Genomic DNA, 8,219 nt, shown 5'->3' on the forward strand with positions numbered 1-8,219 from the left:
CCAATGAATCCAAAGAATGTCTGGAGGTTGTAAAGACCTCAACAGACCTACTCTCATAATTTACATTTTAAGATAACAGGATTAGCCAGAAGGTTTAATCCAGAGACTGTCCTCAGGCAGGATACATTATTGTTATATAAACCTAAGGAATGTAGAGGAAAAAAAAAAAAGTTTGCCCTTTCTTCCTCCTTGAGAATTCCAGACCCCTCTCTCCTTGGGGACCCTTAGACTTCTTATCAACCTACCTAGGAAATGACTCTCTAACCACTCACGTTTACTTATATATACATTATACCTATCCATACAGCCAAAAGAACGTTTTCATTTGTTGGTTTGTTTTAGAATGAAAGCATTAAAATAATTTGTTCATTATAAAATATGTAATGGGGAATTAGTACATTTCTAGAGTATAGGTTTGCTGTGAAAATGAAGTGGGCATAATCCTTCTAAAACACTGTGTATGGACTTTCTTCTGGAATAAAAACAGACTAGGAAATTTCTGACAACCTTCTCCATCAAGCCCCACTGCTATTGCCAAACGAAACTGAAAATGAACAAAACAAACAAAACATTATCTAGCAAGGCAGGGCGACACTATAGAAATAAGATCTGGAAGAAGGAAACTGGTGGAGGAACTCCTGGAGAAGACATGGGCTGGACCAGGGTGATAGAGGTACCTCTCCCTTCCCCCACCCACCTTAGAGGGACATTCCACCCAATGCCTCCACAGTGAGAGCTGTTCCAAAAAAGCAGCCTTGAGAGAGGAAGGTGTTGCTGAGACCATCTGGACAGGATATATGACTGAACCCCATTAAGGCTTCTATATAAACTTTTAAAGATTCAGGCAAGTGGGGACACATACAGAGGAGACAAGCCTTGTAGGTAAGTTCCTCACTTAGTAAACTTGCCCCTGACATTCATCCCTGGGTCGGGGAGATCCCCTGGAGGAGGGCAAGGCAACCCACTCCAGTATTCTTGCCTGGAGAATTCTATGGACAGAGGAGACTGGCGGGCTACAATCCATGGGGTCTCAAAGAGTTGGACACTACTGAAGTGACATAGCATGGACCCACCCATCTGGAACATCTAGCTCTTTTTTCCCTCTCTCCTTGCCCTCCCTGTATGGGGACCAGTTTGTGAACCAACAGAAACCCAGAGAGGTAAGCCTGGCATTTGAGGCTGAATTTTTTCCAGAAACGTGATCATTCTCTGTCTCTGTGGTTCCCCCTCACCTTCTCAGAAAGGCATACTGGTGGCCTTTGGGATGGATGTCACTGATTTTTCTCTGCCAGAGATGTGAGAGAATTTTTCTTGGCTTTTTAACAGGAGAATTTGGTAGGATTCCTGCAGCAAAACTCAGAAGTGTGGAGGGCTCCCTAGGACTGCAGCCCCTAAGAGTTCCTCTGTCACACTAGTTTATACTGCTTCCAGTAATTTTTCAAAGTTATGGATTAAGTGTTCTTATCACTTGCTGACTCTGCTGGCATCTAATTCAAGTAAACTGGTCTCAGCTGTTCTCTGTATTCACTTTTCTCTCCAGATTTTGTGACAATAGTTTGCCCAGCAACTTTTATTCTCCAGTGGTTCCAAGGAAAGTCACTGTTTCAGTTTGTTCAGTTTTTTTTTTCTTATATGTATGGGAGTGATAGTTTCCAAGTTATTTACATGTTGGAGCTGAAATAGGATGTTATCATTATTTTTTAGTATGATATGCTTATTTGTTTGAGGTTTTTGTGTGTGTTTATTCTCTGAGCTTCTTGCATCTCTGGTTTGTTGTCATTAATTTTGGAAAATTCCTCACCAGTGTTTCTCCAGATTTTTTTTTTCTGTCTTTTCTGCCTTTCTTTTCAGAGTCCAATTGTACATATCTAAGATTTATTTAATATTGTACCACATCTATTGGCATATTCCAAATGTCTTAGCTTCTAGATAACTAGTGATTAGGACCAAATATTACTGTTGGAAAAATGCAGAATTTTCAGAGTAATTCCACAGATTTAGGCTGTGAAAAAGAAATGAGATCAGAATTGGTGAAAAGTGGATGGAGAGCATTTAACAGGGAATATTGACTTGAGCAAAGGTATCAGCCTATAATTGTAAGACATTTGTAGGGATCAGTGAATAGGACAATCTGCATACAGTATTCATTTTAGAAATGAGTAAGCTATGTGCCTTCTTTTTTAATACCTACTCACCCATCAGAACTTGATTTAAATATCACATCATCTGGGAGGCATTTTCTGGACTCTCCAGAATAGTTTTAGTCCTCCTGGTTTATGTTTTTGTAACACTTTACACCTATTTGTTTGTTTTTGCATTATCAATAGTTATGCTAAGTCACTTCAGTCCTGTTCAACTCTCTGCAAACCCATAGACTATAGCCCACTAGACTCCACTGTCTATGGGATTCTCCAGGTAAGAATACTGGAGTGGGTTGCTATGCCCTCCTTCAGGGGGATCTTCCCAACCCAGGGATTGACCTTGAGTCTCTTATGTCTCCTGCATTGGCAGACTGGTGTTTTGTTTTGTTTTCTTTTAACCACTAGCACCACCTGTGGAGCACCAATAGAAGTAGCAGACATTTACTGAATGAGTACTATAGGCTAGGAATTGTATTAAGCACTTAAGAAGGAAATCATTTAAGTACATTTAAAATTTGTCTTTTCCCCTCCACTGTATGTAGCATAAAAGGGCATGGCATTTTTTTTTCACTTATTTTTATTAGTTGGGGGCTAATTACTTTACAATATTGTAGTGGTTTTTGTCACACATTGACATGAATCAGCCATGGATTTACATGTATTCCCCATCCCAATCCCCCCCCCACCTCCCTCTCCACCCGATCCCTCTGGGTCTTCCCAGGGCACCAGGCCCGAGCACTTGTCTCATGCATCCATCCTGGGCTGGTGATCTGTTTCACCCTAAATAATATACATGTTTCGATGCTGTTCTCTCAAAACATGGGAAACATGGCATTTATCATGTCTTTTTGTTCACCATTGCATTTCTCATGCTTAATGTAGAGCTTGCCACATATTGGGTGCTTAGTATATCTTCGTTGATGGGTTAAATAGTTAAAAATGTTATTGCTAACTTTGTTATTTACTCCTTGCTAATCTGCCTGCTGGTGACTTCCCTTGTGACTCAGCTGGTAAAGAATTTGCCTGCAATGTGGGAGACCTGGGTTTGATCCCTGGGTTGGGAAGATCCCCTGGAGAAGGGATAGGCTACCCACTCCAGTATTCTGGTCTGGAGAATTCCATGGATTGTATGGTCCATGGGGTCGCAAAGCACTGGACACAACTGAGCAACTTTCACTTTCAATATGCCGGCCAGTGCAGGAGACACAGGAGAGTTAGGTTCTATCCCAGTTTCGGGAAGATCCCCTGGAGGAGGGCATGGCAACCCACTCCAGTACTCTTGCCTGGAGAATCCCATGGACAGAGGAGCCTGGCGGGCTACAGTCTATGGGGTTGCAAAGAGTCAGATGCGACTGAGCATGCATTTGCACACACTGGCTAATGAAGATGACTTTCTTTCTAGTCCACTGGATTCATATGTTGAGATTGCTAAATTGACTACTTCGGTCAATACTTAAGGCTAGTAATTCTGAAAACTCCTTGAAGGGCCCTGTGGTACTTTGATTTTGGAGTTGTATAAGGGAAAAATAATCACTGACTATTTTCTTTGGGCCACATATCATGTGTGGAGTAACTGCCACTTTGAAATGCTTTGAATTTTTAAGTGATTATTTGAGATTTTAAAGGTAATTTAACCACGAGTTCTTTATTCAAAACCAATCTTAATGCATAGTGTTGTCAAAATTATATTCTTGCCTTGTGTTCATATATGTATGCAATTCTACTTGGTTGAAAATACCTTGGTATAATAATGAAAATTTCTGAATCCATTTAATAACCATGTATAAGAAATAACTGTAATTCTCCTGTCAGCAAAATGTTAGTCTTTTTTTTTTTTTTTTCTTCTCAGTGACCTAGATACACCCAATGCCTGTGAGAGTTACTCTGAATTTATTTTGTGAAAATCAGTATCAGTTTTCCCTTGCCTATTTCTATAGGGAATTTTTTCTCTCTGCATTCCATCTATCCACAGTAGAAACTTTAGTCAGAGATAAATAATATGACAAGATTTCCAGGTTCATCTCCTAGAAAAGAAAGGAATTTTTCATATTGGTTCATTAAGTTGAGATATTCTATCCTGAGCAAAATCCCAGGCTAGCCATTGGTAGCTGATGTTCAAAATACATAAAAATAGATTTAAATCATCTAGTATGATATTTGCATAAAATAACTTTTTTCAGTAACTAATCATTGAATCATAATTTGGGTTCACTAACATACCTAATGATACTTAGTTCCAAAAGATGAGCATAATAATTCCTTACATTTGCTTGGCACTTTGTAAATTCTAAAGATTTTCAAATCTGACAGCACAACTGGTCCTCATAACCAGCCTTTGGGGTACTACAGTGAGTGTACCCAACATTGTATTGGCTCATGAAATGTTTATTCCTTAACCCTTTTTCTTTTATATTCTTCTACCAGAGGTTGGCAAGATGAATTCTTGGTTTTCCAGTTTCTCCTGCAACCAAGGCTGACTTTGTGGCATGTGTGTGTGTACTTGCTCAGTTGTTAAATTGTATCTGGCACTTTTGTGACCCCATGGAGAGTAGCCCATCAGTCTCAGTCCATGGGATTTCCCAGGCAAGAATACTGGAGTGGGTAGCCATCCCCTTCTCCAGGGGATCTTCCTGACTCAGGGATCCAACTTGCATCTCTGACATTGTAGGTAGATTCTTTACCACTGAGCTACAAGGTCGGGAAGCTCTGACTTTGTGGCATAGTTAATGACAAATAAATGAAAGAAAGAAAAAAAATTAAGTAGTATTCTGAGAAATAATTTTGATTACTAATGAAAGAAGGACAGATGTCATGGGTGTAGTCTCCTTCCTTTACCCTCCCTGCTCATAACACACACATGTGATGCCTAGAAGTACATGGTGATGTTGGGGAGGAAGAAATTTTCCTTTACCCTTCTGGGTTCTTCTGGTTGGTCTAATATTAACAGGAGAAAATCAAACAAATTTTAGTAACATGTGTATATAGTAGGGTGCTTCCCAGGTGGCACTAGTGGTAAAGAACCTGCCTGCCAATGCAGGAGACAGAAGAGAAGGGAGTTCAATCCCTGGGTCAGGAAAATCCCCTGGAGGAGGGCATGGCAACCCACTCCAGTATCCTTGCCTGGAGAATTCCATGGACAGAGGAGCCTGGTAGGCTACAGTCCATGGGGTCACAAAGAGTCAGACATGACTGAAGCGACTTGGCAGGCATAAAGGCATACATGGGAGACCCAGGAACACTGAGTAACTCACTAAAATGGCTGAAAGGTGAAAGTGAAGTCTCTCAGTTGTGTCTGACTCTTTGTGACACCATAGACTGTAGCCTGCCAGGTTCCTTCATCCACGGGATTTTCTGTCACCTAAATACCATCTTCAGCCAAAGACAAACGAGGATGTTGATGTAGTTAGTGGTTTGGCACTTCAAAGGGGAGAAAGGTAATTGACATGGAGATGGAAAAGAAGTGTTTGATAAATAAATGTTTGCTGGACCAGGCATGTAACCAGGAAGGGTTAATTTTGAATTTACAACCTGACCCTGCTCACCTGTGAAAGACTGTGACATTCTTGAATCCTTTGTGTGGGAAATGACACATTGCCTGGTGCACCTCATCTGCTGCTTATCTGAACAGCCCAGAAATTCACATTTAGGAGTCTGGAATCACAGAGAGAAATGACATTTTTGTTGATATGACAGGAGATATTCCATTTCACACCACCCATGAAATGACTGTAAGGAAGTGAAACTAACACATCCCCCTACCTGAGGCTTGCCATTCTAGGAGATATTTGCAGGAATTAAATGGTCTTTTTACTTTGTTTCCTCACCTCCCCCCATCTCTGATCCATGTAAAAGAATCTGACATCCAGGCCCCTACAAGATGATCATTTTGATATGCTAGCCTGCCATCTTCTCGGTCAGCTGGCTCCCCAATTTAAGTTCCTTGCTTTCCTCAACACCTCATCTTTTGGATTCATTGGCCTGTCGTGTGGCGAACAGAGTCAGTGAAACACAAAAAGGGATTTTAACAAATGGACATAACTAGGTCTGTCCCTGTCTATACACCTAGGCAGTTAGGGGTAAGGTTCTTCTTGGGTGTTTTAGGCCTTGATTGTTTTCAACTGGAAATAAAGCACAGACCAAGAGACATTTGGGGGATGCAAGATTTATTCCTCTACAGTAATGATGGTGAAGCACAAAGAAAGGCTAAGTCCTTTAATTCATTTTTGAGCGCCTGAAACAATGCCTGAAACTGCTGATTTTTGGATTTTTGTTATTGTGAGAGAGAGGATAACTCCTATTTGAACCCTGTTATTCAGATGTTCTGTTATTTGCTAATACATTTCTAGCTAATGGACTTGACTCATCACCATTTAATAGGTGAGGACAATAAAATTTAAATGAATTAAATGACATGTCTATTAACATAACAAGAGCAGGGGAATACTTCTTTAGCTTTCTGTGGATTTTAATATGCTAATACACTTAAAATATTTAAAATGGAATCTTAAGCTAACAAAATGAAAACGGTTATGCTTTTAAAAATAGAGAAAATCTGGGAAAAATATCTCAGTTACTCTTAGATTAGAACACATTACCTTTCTCTGGAGCTTGCTCTGAGCACTCACATTTTCTATCCTCGTTAAAAAAAAACAAAACAAAACATGGGGATGTTAATCATTTCAGAAAATATGGGTACGCCTCCCCATATTTAGAGTTCTTATTCTCCTTATGAGAAGAAATATCACAGATTATTCCTAGCTTCATCAATAATGTACCTATGGATTGTTTCCAGTTCAGGCTACTAAGAACAGTGCTACTATGGGAATTCTTTTCAGTGCCTTCGGGTGTGTGTATACATACACTTTTGTATGGTATTTACTCAATAATGGAATTGCTGAACTACAGCGTATATATGTTTTCAGCTTTATTAAATGAGACTTGTTTTCCAAAGTGCTTATGTTAATTGTGCACTTCCACCCATAGAGTATTAGAATCATATCTTTTTCACCATGGGATATTATCAGACTGTAAAAATTTACTATTTTACAGAAGGAATAGCACTAAAGTCCATGGGGTTACAAAGAGTTGGGCATGATGGAGCGACTGAACTGTATTGAAAAATTTACCACTCTGGAATGTGGGTAATGATCTCATACTGTGGGATTTTTGTTGTTGTTTCTGTTGTTTAGTTTTTATTTCATAATCATAAATTTAACATTGCAATCCAGCTAAACTTGGAGGGAGATAAGGAAAATATGGAACCCAAAGAACTGCAGTGAGACCACAAAGATTACAGGATATTTCGAGCAGATGGGGGTGAAGGGGTGCTCGCCTGAGCTACAAAAGAAATGGTCTGGTAGTTAAGTAGAATGCAAGTCAAATTTATTAGATTTGTCCACAGTCAGCAGTGGTCATCTTCTTGATGATCTTGCCATTCCTGGACCCAAAGTGCTTCATGGCTTCAACAATATTCATGTTGTCTTTCACCTTGCCAATGACAACATGCTTGCCGTCCAACCACTCAGTCTTGGCAATGAAGGTGAAAAACTGGGAACTATTTTGTGTTGGGACCAGCATTTGCCATGGACAAGATACCAGGACCCATATGCTTCAGGATGAAATTCTCATCATCAAATTTCTCCCCGTGGATGGGCTTGCCACCGGTGCCATTGTGGCATATAAAGCCACTACCCTGGCACACAAATCCTGGAATTATTCTGTGAAAGCAGGAACCTTTATAACCATATCTTTTCTCCCCAGTGCTCAGAGTATGAAAGTTTTCTGCTCGTTTTGGAACTTGGTCTGCAGACAGTTTAAAGGGGATGCAGCCTAAGGGCTCTCTGTGGATGGTGATGTCCAAAAATATGGTGGATGTGAATTAGGCTGGGCAGTGCAGGAGGCTCAGGGTGGTGGCATCTGCAAGGCCTCTATACTGTGGTTTTAATTTATGTTTTCCTAATTACTAATAATGTTGAACACCATTTCAAATGATCTTTGGACTGTGGAATTCCTCTGTTTCGAGGGAATTGTTCAAATCTTTTGTTCATTTTTCTGTAATGGTCTTTGTTGTCCATCTTT

The 8,219-nt window shown here is 40.1% G+C and overlaps 1 pseudogene; it reads right to left on the bottom strand.

The window, feature by feature from the left end:
* Window positions 1–7,526: 7,526 nt before the first annotated feature.
* On the bottom strand, window positions 7,527–8,004 carry LOC110122945 (peptidyl-prolyl cis-trans isomerase A pseudogene; annotated as a pseudogene).
* Window positions 8,005–8,219: the final 215 nt, after the last annotated feature.

This window comes from Odocoileus virginianus, unplaced genomic scaffold (genome assembly GCF_023699985.2).
Source record: "Odocoileus virginianus isolate 20LAN1187 ecotype Illinois unplaced genomic scaffold, Ovbor_1.2 Unplaced_Scaffold_9, whole genome shotgun sequence".
Classification (NCBI taxonomy): domain Eukaryota; kingdom Metazoa; phylum Chordata; class Mammalia; order Artiodactyla; family Cervidae; genus Odocoileus; species Odocoileus virginianus.